General features: G+C 37.5%; 1 protein-coding gene across 5 annotated transcripts in view; it reads left to right on the top strand.

Annotated features, from left to right (window-relative positions):
- Positions 1-12,299, top strand: part of PTPRM (protein tyrosine phosphatase receptor type M) — a 437,605-nt gene that overhangs the window by 386,813 nt on the left and 38,493 nt on the right. The window lies entirely within an intron of this gene.

The following is a 12,299-nucleotide window of genomic DNA, read 5'->3' on the forward strand; positions in this document are numbered from 1 at the left end:
GCTGTCATTTAAAAGCTTGCTTGAGAAAAAGAGCCTGTTCTTTTATCAACACTCAAATTAATTTTCAATTTGTACTTGTCTTCAAAGAGACATAATTTGTGCATTCTGATGCAGTCCTTATTTATTTTTTTGGTCAAGTTCAGAGCTGGAACAAATGGGAAGAATGAGTCTTCTGTGACTACTTAGTCACAATATTGAGCAACATGCCAATCTCCTGCCTATGCTTGGATAGCGTGTGTGAAAATTTGATTGCTCCTCCACTGCTTGGGAGGAATCTTTTTGTGATAGGTAGTGTGTGACAGAGCTTCCTGCATTTGCCCATGGATCTGGAAAAGCTGAGCTCTACCCACAAATGTTTTTTCAACGTTTTAAGGGACCCAGCTGGAGTGCTGAGTATAATATGCTCCCAATAATCTTAACATGTGTTGGATTTAGGGGTCACATACTTTTTAATGTTTTTTTTATCAAAGCAAGTAAAATGTTGACCATGTCAAATAAGGCATCTGGCTGTGATTTAAGTTGTTTCTTAAACATCCCAGAGTTGGCCACCTCCAGTCCCCACCCACCATGTTCTTTAGTCCAAAGTCTCTGCAGTCAAGCCAGTGTCATGGTTTCAGCCATAGGATAGGAAGACAGGAACAAAAATGCAGTATTTGATTTCATCCTTTTGGACTTTCACACCCTCTTCTTCAAAGAAGAAATGGTTTGTTTCATTTAAAATTTACCTAATGATGTTGATTTTCACATTTAATTTCAATCTAAAATAAAAAAATAAACAGTTGGCCTTCAACTTGTAGTTTTCAATAAGTTTTCATCAGGAAGTTCACCAGATTTCCCAGATATCTTTCTCTTAGGTCCCCACCAAAAGCAAATTTAAATACTGTTTTATCACAATGTTATCATAATTTTAATCACATTCATCATAATACTTGAATAGCAAATACCAGGCTTGAAGTTCTGTACTTTCAGGTCTTTAAACCAAGTATGTAATTATGTATGAATAATGTGCTGAAGGTCTGTTTACCAGATCCTCCAACAAATCCCAACAGTTTCTTTGCCATGCTTTTTTCTCATGTGGTGTCAAGAAAGAGAATAAGAGGAGAAGAAACTAATATTCTTCCAAGATGTAAAGGATATATGACTGTTGCAGCTGTCAGTTTTGGAGGTGGATCACTTCAATGTCTTCTGTGTGGATGCAGCTAGGTGCACATGGGGATGCCTAATCCCTTCCTCTCATGGTGTAATGAGTAAGAAGCAGATTCTCTGAAGAATGTAAAATTAGTTTTAAAATAAGCATTCAATTTACAGCAAGCTCAAGATTATCTGGTGGTGATGTTTTTTTAACATCTTCAACATCTTACTTTTTAAGGCTGGTTGGAAAGCAGGTTTGTACCTCTAGTTCATAGGAATGAAGAATACTGATCTCAAAAGTTTGTGTGTTTGTCTGGTTCTGTCTGTGGCCTGATGAAGAATCATGAGAGTCTCTTTCTTGCTTTATCTCAGCTTTCCCATCATCAGAATAGAGTTAAAAAATACTCTTCTGTTTATGGTTCTCTGCAACATCCTGATAGGTGCAGCTGTTTAAAGACTAGTTAATGTTACTCTCCAGTGAGTAAATAACTCAGCTTCCTGACAAAGCACACTTCCAGTAAAATTCAGTCTCTGTCTTTTGCAAAGGTGATAAAGTAACTGGGATTTATCTCCAGACCTCCTTTAGGATTCTGTATTGACTATGAAAGGAACACATTTGTTTCACATGTCAGACTCCATATGTTTCAGGGAAGTGGTCACAGCACAAGCTTGCCAGAGCTCAAGGAGCATTTGGGCAGCACTGTCAGGCACATGGTGGGATTCTTGGGCTGGTGTGTGCAGGGCCAGGAGTGGGACTTTATGATCCTTGTAGGTCCCAGGATATTCCATGGTTCTGTTCTATGTCAGCCTTACCAACAGGCATGTCACATGCCACAGCTTGCTCTGTGGCCAGCTCTGTTTTAGAACACATTTTCATCAGATATGTACAAACACATCAGTGCAGCACAGCAGTTAAGCTGCATGTTTAATTCCCTTGGTGTCTACTTTTCCTCAGACTTTAAATAACTTTTCCCATCCTCCCTTTTCTCCTGCACAGCAGCTTTCACAGGTGCACATGCCTATTGTTCTTTGACGGAAAATATCATTATGTGAGTCAGTTTTAAATCTCTGAGGAGTTAGAATGATTGATATTTAATTTTCCTATGTTCTTAAGCTGCATTCAACATATCAAGTGTTAATGAGCAAATATAATTGTTTGAAGTGAAGAAGTGGCAAATTTAATCAGTTTGTAATAGACTACCAATCTGCTTTTAGCAGAGCTGGGAGTTGTCTAATCACCTGTTTATTGAAGTGTTACTGTCTTCCATACTAACCAGAGTCTGACATGCAGAATGGTAGCTTTCCACCTTGGCATTCATAGCATCCTGCTGCTACCTTGAAATACGGGAGGAAACATTTTTTTAAATAATTTCTTAATGGAGTTTTTCTCAAATATAAAAAATTATTTTACTTCAGCTTTTAAGAGTAATACATTCAGAGTGTGCAATTTCAATTACTAAATTAATAACAATTTTCCTTTATGTGATAAGTATAATGTGAGTGGTAGACAGAATTTACAGCTAATAAAGACTTTTGGTGATCTCCTGTAATTGGCATCAACAGATGGGATCCACACCTGAGTCACCATGATTAAAAAGATTCCCTCATCAAAAGCCAGCATATTGGGTCATGCAGAACCAGCAGGCTGGTGCAATTTAAAACTCATTATTTTGCTTTATAAATCCCTTGTTCCTATGGATATAATTATTCTTTTTATAGGAGAATATTGAGCTCTTGTATTATCTGCTTAATTTACTGGCTGCTAAGGGTTATTTTTTTTTCCAGGAGTTATGTAATCAATGAATTTTAACCTGGTCCTTCCACAACAGCATTAGGTTGAATATCTGTACAGTGCTTATTCTTACACACAGTGCTGGATGTTTGACTACTGTATGACTTCTGATCATGCATGTTGATTGCTTTTGTTTCTGAATTGATTACTGAGCAGGGAAAAAATCATTTGGTTTGTATTTATTTGTTCTGTGTCTCCTGAAGCTCAGGTAGTTTAGTGACCTGTGTTGTAGCTTATTTAAGCTAGTCTCTGCAAGGGTTTTGGATGCTTCCTCCTCCACAGCACCAGCAGCTGTAGATGATGAGTGACAAATGAATGTTAACACAGTTCTACAGCATCACTCATGGCCATTTCCACCAGGGCTGGGTTTCAAGCAGGTCAGTCATGTGTGAAACAGCAGATTACTCACATGCAGGTTGCATGTCTTTATATATAAAGTAAGTTCTTTTGTGCATCTCAGGCTTTTGCATACTCCCCACAGTTCAGATTGTCTCTGCTTGCTGCAGCATGCAGAGCAGCCAGATCTGAGATGTTTGGTGGAAATACTTCAGAGCATATCTTAATGACTGTAAAAAGGTACTCCTGAAAATAAAACAATTTTAGATGCAGTGGCACAGTGTAGCCTTTCAACCTCTTTTTTTCCCTCTGTATCCAGTTGTAAAGCAGATGCAGAATTGCTTTCTGTATTGCTTATTAAGGAGACAGGCATCAAGTCAAGTTTCAGTCAGGAGGAGGTTTTAGGTATAAGTTAGAAACTTTTGAAAATAAATATTTACAAGGAAAATGTTTACAGTCTTCACTACCAACAGCATAAACTTGCCTCTCTAATAACCCCTTTCATATTCCTTCTCTTTTCTGCAAAATACTTGTCTTTCTTCCACGCACAGCTCTTATGTGCTGAGTGAACATTTTAATAAGGGTTTTCAGAAACAAAACACATTTTCTTTCAAACTGAAACTTCCCTTTTAGGCATCTGAAGCAGAAATAGTGCATTAAATAACAATACTCTTAACTTCCTTGGCATGTTTTTTTGTTTTTATGTCACAAAAAGTTGTCACAAGTACAGCAGTGTAGAAGTCCACACTTCTCTTTACAAAGAAACTTTTGCCTCTATGGTTTTAGCCTTCAGATGAATAATAACACGTGAAATTACTTCAGGGAGAATTGAATAACAGCAAGGCAAAATAGTTGTCCACAGTTTTTCAGTTTCATAGATGCTGTCATTTTTTGCAGGATGTGGGACTGAAAACAGCCAGGTTGTTTTCCTGATATATATACAAAGTGATTGAATTCTGTGTACCTGTATTAATCTTGAACATTCAACTGTGTTTGATGCTGTACTTTACTTCTTAATCTTCAAAACGTTAAAAAGGTGGTTGAAGCCATCTGTCTTCAGTCAGAGAGATGAGCCCCTTCTAAGCCCCCCTTTGATAAGGTGAGGCTTTATAGAACCAAGTTCTCCTGTTTTGCAGTAGTGGTGGCAAATGACAAAGAAGTTACTTTTTGCCCCTACCTAAACACATACAGAAGTAATAGACTCTTTACATGTGAGAGTGACATCTCTAGGTTATATTGTGAAGCCGTATGGTAAATTCACCTTAGCTCACTTGCTACCATTGCCCACCAAAGACTCGTGATAAGGATTATGTTTGAGTCTCTTGAAAGCTGATAATTTTACTGGTGTTGAGGACAAAAAGAAACAGTGTGTACTAAAACCTAGTAACCCTCAGCTTTTTACAGGTTACCACTTTATGGTATATGAGAATACCAGAGTTTCTCCCTGCCTCTTCCTTTGTCATAGGAGGGTTTAGTGATAACTGCCAGAGCAGCTGTCTTTCACCATTTTCATGATTTCTGTATTTTTCTGTCTTTGTCATAATCAGCTGTGTGGCAGTTTTGTTTGTGCAGGGAATGAGCCACCCCATTCAGGTGGAAGGCTGTAAATGCAGAGCTAGCATGGTTTTCTGATCCAAAGTTGGCTCAGGCTTTGTTGCAGTGTTTCATTTCTCTGGATCTTTGTGTACAGACCAAGTGACACAGGAGCAGTGTTAGAAAACTGCTGGTAGGTTCATTGCTAGGTGAAGGCACTTGCATTTTTCACATGTGTGGCTACATTTTGTATGCAATACATGCCCACCTTCCATATATACCTTTGGAAATTCTCTGAAAGTACCAACAAGCTCTAGATATTATATAAATAATTACTTAGTATGTATTCGCCAATATAAATTCCTAAATCCCATGCAGGCTGTTCTTTCATTTGCTTGTCAATGTGGCTTGTGAAACAGGTTTGAGAAAATTATGATTTTTCTGTAGTCCATTGTCAAAGCCACAGAGGAGGAAAAAGCAATTCTTTCTATCCTCTTCCCCACACAGACTGAGCTCAGTAAATCAGACATGAAGGACTTCAGAGCCTATATAGATCTCTGTCTCAAAGACAAGATCTTGGTTTGATTTCTGTGTTGTAAAAATCAGACTAGAAAAATTCAACAGGTCTTTGCATATCAGAATGAAGAAGAGAAATGAGAGTCTGCATTAAATAAGTAGAGGCAAATAAGGTAAAAGAAAATGTTTCTTGGTTGTAATATAGAAAATAGAATATTATGTGAAAAGTAATGTATTTGTCCTCTTTATAGGACAAACTTAAAATGTGACTTAAAATATATTCTGCAAACAGGGAAGTTGTCATCTTTCTGAAGCTCGAGAGCTGAGCACATTGTCCTTGTGAACCAAACACTTTCAGAAAAGAACGCTATGAAGGTGACCATTTATTAGTGTTGCTCTGACTACTAATTGCCTACATTATGCACTAGAATCCATTTTTTGTTCAAGGAAGATGCATACAGCATCACCCATAGAAATTCACATGCATGTATTTTAGAGGAAGGAAAATTATGAAAATCTGATGTGTGATGAGAAGTTTTCCATCTTTGACAAAAAATCAGTCTTAAATTGGGCTTAGTGGGGAGGGTACCTTGACAGAGTCCTGTTAACCCACCTGTTCATCAGTGAAGCCTAGTGCTAAAGCAGAAAAGAGGCAAAGAAATGCAGTTCATCAGAAAAATCACGTAATCAAAGCATCTTTTTTTCTGTGAAGTTTATTTACCAGATGGTCTTCAGCAGTCTGGAGGAAGAAGGCTTTTGGTCTTCTCATCTGCTAGACATAAAAAAAAAAAAAAAAAAAAAAAAAAAAAAAAAAAAAAAAAAGTGTAGCAAAATTACAAAACATAATGTATTTCAGAAACAAATGTATCAAGAAATGTCGGGATATACGGCTGGGGTTTTTTGGGGGCTTTTTGGCAGTTTTGGGGAGGTTGGGGTTTTTTGGAGGCTTGGGGTTTGTTTATGGAATTTTTGGTTGGGATTTTTAGGGGCTTTTTGTTTAGTTAGTTTGGTTTGGTTTTTTGTTTTGTTGGTTTGGTTTGGTTTTCATTTTTGGGTTTTTGGTTTTGGTTTTTTTTCTTGTGACCATATCTAAATCTTGGAAATCTCTTGTCTTTTCTCCCTTATATATCCTTTGGTGGCAGCTTAAGTCTTTTTATTGATATGGCCACCAATTCACATGAAAGTCCAGGTGATTTTGAAACACTGCCTTTGAAAGCAAAAAAAGATACAGGCATATTGGATTAATTTATTTCCTTGTCCATCTGTATTCTACCATGCAGTTGCATATTCAGATGTAGACTGTGGAGACTCCCTCTGCTGCTTCTAAATCTCATTCTATTGCAAGCATGTTGGTGTACTGTGTCTATACTAAGCACAAATACACTTGACATGTTAGAATGGCATTCCTTGTTTACCATGTATATCAAATGCTGCAGTCTCCCATAAAATATATTGAAAAAACAGAATTGAAAGGTTAACATTGTTCTTTCCTACTTGATGTAGTGAAAATAACCAGGTGGTCCCAAAAGTAACAACAAAGAATAGTGCTGAGTTTTTGGTACACAGATTTGATTTTTAATCATAATTATCTTGACATTGAAAAGAAAAATACCCAATACACATTTATTTTAATGACTTTTGTATATATCTTGATCTGAACAATTGCTGTTTGCTACTGACTGTTTCTGTGAGGAAGGAATAAATGTACCAAAGTTCTCTACCCTTAAATATAAAAATACATTGTGAGTGATATGTCTCACTCATGAGATACTTATCAGGAAAATAAACTATGACAGAAGTTTTTTCTAGCATTTTACTTAGGCTTTAATGTAGACTAAATTATCTTGTTTGTTCATCTAGGTAAAGTGTTCATGTTAATGCACTTAAACTCCCAGTAAAAGTTTAAAAAATAAAGCATATGAATATCTTACTCACATGTATGAGCAACATTCCTTCACAATAAGGTCCTTGGGGAAAAATAAAAGAAACAAGTAGCCAAAATGAACTCATATTTTTGAGCTAGAGAATAGTGATGATTTTTTTACAGTCTGATGCTTATGATTGACTCAACATGGAAATAGAAAGTAGAAATGCAAAAGACTAATTAGGTTCTTTTGTCCATTCCCTAAGGAACCTTCTACTGAAGGGGATAAAATGATCTTAAACTTCTCATCCATCATCAAAATTGATTCTGCAATACAAGTTGATATGAAGAACCCAGTCCAACAAGTCAATTACTTAGGATTTTTGTTTTGGAAATGCTAGATGCAGCATGTTTTTTACAAAAGGAAAAAAAAAATCTTTATGTGTTAGTCTTTCCAAGCTCAGATGAGCTATTTAGAATGAGTGATTAATAGGTATTCATATTTCCATGATGCAAATCATGCTTATTGACAAGAATGCACAAATTAGAGACAAAAACAGCTTTCTTAGTGGAAAACACTGATTCAGCAACTGAAACTTTCTGTTGGACTGCTCTCACAGAGACAGCTCAGGTTGGAACCATGGTCTCAAGCCTCCTGGATTAACCCTTCAGTCAGAGCTGTGATCTCAGGCAGAGAGCCAATACCTCTCATACTGTTCCATCTGAATGTGTCATACCTGTGTCTCAGGTTCCCAGATGAGTCACTTATCATTCTTCTGACATGCTTGCCTACAATTAAGCAATTAAAATAACTTTAGTACATAGAGAGAAAGAAGGTCCATGTATGAGTGTGACCTACTTCTCTCTAGCCAGTACACTGCTGAAAAATACACCAAGGCCTCTGGTTACAATTGCATTATTCAAAGCTTTTCTGTTTTGAAGAAGAAAAGACTGAAGCACACTCTCTGCAAGCCACTGTCTAGCAGTGCTGTCTTAAAAGGTGAGAGGTGAGGATTCAAGGCTCTGGCATTATTCAGGTATCCCACATAGTGCTCACTAGGGAATTCCTAACCCCAGGAGTGGCACATGTAGTTCAGAATTTGGAAGAAACTGGATTTACACAGTCTGAGATGTTAATGAGGGGAACAGACCACTTAACATCTCTGCTGTGGGGCAAGCAAATTATATGAAAGTTCTCATTAGACTGGATGAACATTAAACTACAACTACACTGTTTTGATGTTGTGTTTTTTTAGTTTGCTGCAGTTAAGATCAAAGCAGCTTTCCTGAGTGGCATAAGGATGCATAAATGGACAGTGGTACTATGTACACTGCTTTTATTGCATTCAGCTATGTCTCATCTCAGGCTAGCTGTTTAAATCTGGACAATTTCTGTTGCTGCCAGTTCCTCTGTTACCAGTCTGCAGTACTTCTGTGAGTAGTCAGAAGGTGTTGTGGAAGTGTGCTATTTATTCTTTGGGAAGCCATATGACATTTTCATTTTATTTCGTTCAAACAGAACAAACTGAGCTGGTATTGGAAATCTAGCCGTGGAGAAATGTCAATCAATAAGTGTGTAACACTTTATTAGATGGAAACTTAGCTGGCAGCATTTGCTGTAGTGGTATAAAAATGTCTTAAATAGCACCTGTCAAGAGTGCACAAATCAAGTGTGGTCACAGCCTTTAAAATAAGTACAGCAAAGACTTGTTGCTGAAAATGGTGGAAAAACTAACATGGAGCAGGTAGGATTATTCAGGAATGGTAGGAGCTGTCATGTTGTGGTTGCTGTGTGTTGTACCAAGACTGTTCAGTTCATTCAAACCCTACCTTGCTTCTGTTGTCTTTCAAGGTGTGTTTGGCTTCTTATGGCTGTGAGGAGCATAAACACCTTTTGTGTATTCCATTTCATATGCATTTCATATGTTATGCACTTCTGCTGCAATGGAGCTCCAGTCCCAGACTGGGATTTCTAGATAGTACCATAATGCAGACAAAATAGTGCTTTGAGGTGGGCACTGTTCCAGCCTAGTTAAATCTGTATCAATAAAGAAAAGAAAATGCCAAATGATGCTCCAGAGAATAAATACCACATTCCTCCATCTGACTGGCCACAGAATCATTGCAGAATAGGATCAGAGGAAATGCCAGCAAGAGAAATGATCCAGCTCTAGGCAACAGTTGATGTGTATGTGAATATGCATACCCTTGGAAAATATGCATTTTCAAACTGATTATCTAGTTTTATGAAATGAGCAATATTAAAGGAAAAAAAAAAACTCTGAAGTAATCAGTTTTATCATTGCTCAAAGGATAATATTTTTAAGTACCTCTATATTAAACTGGGAATTCAGAATAGAGGGGGTTTTTATTTTAGCTATTTGTGAAACACTTGAATTATTTCATAAAAACATTGGGACTCCAGCTCCCCACTAGTGTACATTGTAAATAGCTATGTTTTTGTTTTCTTTTTATTTTTGGAAAGATGTGGAGAATTTACAGGTCAATCTTTTCCTTCTTTCTGTAAGAGGTCTAGTGCTGACTCCTTAAATATAGGAGTAGGTGATATAGAAAGCCAGCCAAAGCACTGGTCAGTCTCGTGGGAGCTATACATAAAATTTCCACATGCTCCACAGTCACTTAGTAATCTAAGCCTTGTTGAAAGCTAATGGGACTTGAAAGCACTTTGAGCATTTCATTTTGTGCAAGCCAATTTTCACATACAGCAGTGTGCAGGCAGCAGGGCTGGCTGACTGGCTAGCTCGAAGCAGGTAGGATTCAGTTTGTGCTTGAAAATCAGCCAATTACTATTCACTGTGCTGTCCCTTGGCTGGTAATGAGAGAGAGCTGTGTTTTTCCAGGGCAAAGGATACAGTAGAAAGCCTCTACGTTGCCAGTAGCTGCACTGGGCAGGATTTGTCCCAGTAAAGCATTTCAGCTTGCTAGATAAGCAGCGTTCTCCGGAAATGTCAAGCTAACAGGATTCAGTCAGATCTGTTTCTTATTGACAATCCATGTAAGTAAGGAAATCATGAAAAGCACGTTTTGAATTCCTATCTCAGTCCTGATTAACCCATGTGAGTATAGCTGAGGTGACTTAGCTGTGGAACAGTGTTGCTGCATGCTGGTGTTTTGGGGGTAAGCATTATAAGGTGGTGTCATTGCAAAAGGCCAAAAAAAGAAATGGCAGACTGACTGCAACTCAGATACATCTGATATATATATATGGTATGTTCTGAAGCCTGGGTTAAAACTAGTGTTAGGAGAAGACAAGCAATTTTATTTGCTTGTGAATTAAGTTCTAGCAGAATTTTTGCTTACAAAATGGTATCTTTTCTCAGCTGACTATGAGGTCATTACTGCTTCTGCAAGCAGTTGGCTTCTCTCTGTGCAATCTCTGAATCTCCTACAATGGAAGAATTGTTAAAATTAGGGCTAAGACTGGGGCAGAGGATTTTTCCATACCTCACATGAAGTAGCCATAGCCTCAGGCATCCTTGCTGGTCTAACATACATGCAGGGCAACAGCCTTGTTGGTAAGCCATCCACAACTTTGTTTATTTAAATTTTTTGAAAGGCAAGAGGAAGGAAAAGGAAGATTTCATCAGGAAATCCAGCATATCAGTATAATTACAATATAGCCCTATTGCAGATTATGTAATAATGAATACTTTTAAGGCTAAAGTTAGAAAGTGCTTTTCAAATGTCACCACACTCAACATCAGAATTAAATACGAATGCAAATGAAATAAAGGGATAAAAGCAAGAACTTGTTCTTCAGCTCATTACATGGGTTTTATTTATTTCATTGAGATTCTTTAGTGCATAAAATGTGTATGACAGCTAGAAACTAACAATTATTAAGTAACACCAAAGCATTAATGGCCAGGTTTTGCCAGTGCAAATGTCTGTTGCTTTCTAGTGTGCTAATTGTTACAGTGATAGGCCTGGAGGAGACCTCAGTAAAAATGAACAGGTGGATGGCACTGTGGTACCTTTTACCCTCAGTGCTGGTTTATTTTCTGAAACAGACTTGGGAGGACTTTTAATAAAGCATTTAGCTTTTTTATCCAGGTTACATGACCTGATTCTCTTTCATCATTGTTTTCTTGAGACCTAAAAACACAAGAGACTGATCTGTATGCATTTTGATAGCTAGTGGTGAGCAGTGGTCCCATATGGTGTAGTGATATCTTAACCTTTAAAGTTAAGTATAAATGTTACCATAGAAAACAAATGTCTAAAACTATTTTGAGAGAAAAACTGCATAATCTTTGCCTGAGTTTTTGAAGTTTTTATAGCAGAGTTATGTTCTGGACTTCACAGAGGGATTAAATCCTTAAGAGCTCCTGGAAGCATGAGTGAAAGTTCAATACATGCAACCATAACTATTCAGCAAGCATATGGTGAAGACTGCTCCTGAAAAATCAGATTATCAGCAATTGAGCTGATCTTCAAAGTACCTTCCATTCAGAAACCAGCTCATTGGGAAGGTGAAGATGATTCAGCAACAGCTGTACTGCTGTGTGGCCATGGAATTATAAAAAATACTGAACCAGCAGTTTATCTTGCAAGTTGGCTAAGTCAGCACAGCTGGGATCTGTACCTTTTCTTTATAGTAAGCTGACTATTTTAGGTAGAAAGATGAAGACAAGTTACTTTCTGGAAAAGTAGAATTCAATCTGAAGACTCCTTAGCCTACAGCTGGTTATCTAAGGAGGTGTCCAGATTTGCAGAGCTGCTGACCAGTGATGAGCTTCCCATGAGGTAATTGGGAGACTAACAGAGCTGAACAGTCAGGAAAACTTGGTCACATAATGATGCACCTGCAAATTCCTGTTGGTAACGTCTTGGGCACATTGCCCTATGGAGTAAGGAAAAAATATATTCCAGTTACAGGAGATGTTCCTTTGCCTGCAGTCAGTGACATTTAAAGTAAAGTGACAATTAGCTGCAGTTGATTACATACCTTTTTCTGAAGGGGTATTTACCTTCAAATTCTGGCATGGTTAAAAGAGCAGATAGCATGTTCTTATGGATTATCAGATTTCTGGACTGGCAGTGCAAATTTGAAATTTTGCTTCCTCCTGTGAAATAAATTATCCTACTAACAGCTACATCTGTCCC

Source organism: Oenanthe melanoleuca, chromosome 2, assembly GCF_029582105.1.
Source record: "Oenanthe melanoleuca isolate GR-GAL-2019-014 chromosome 2, OMel1.0, whole genome shotgun sequence".
NCBI lineage: Eukaryota > Metazoa > Chordata > Aves > Passeriformes > Muscicapidae > Oenanthe > Oenanthe melanoleuca.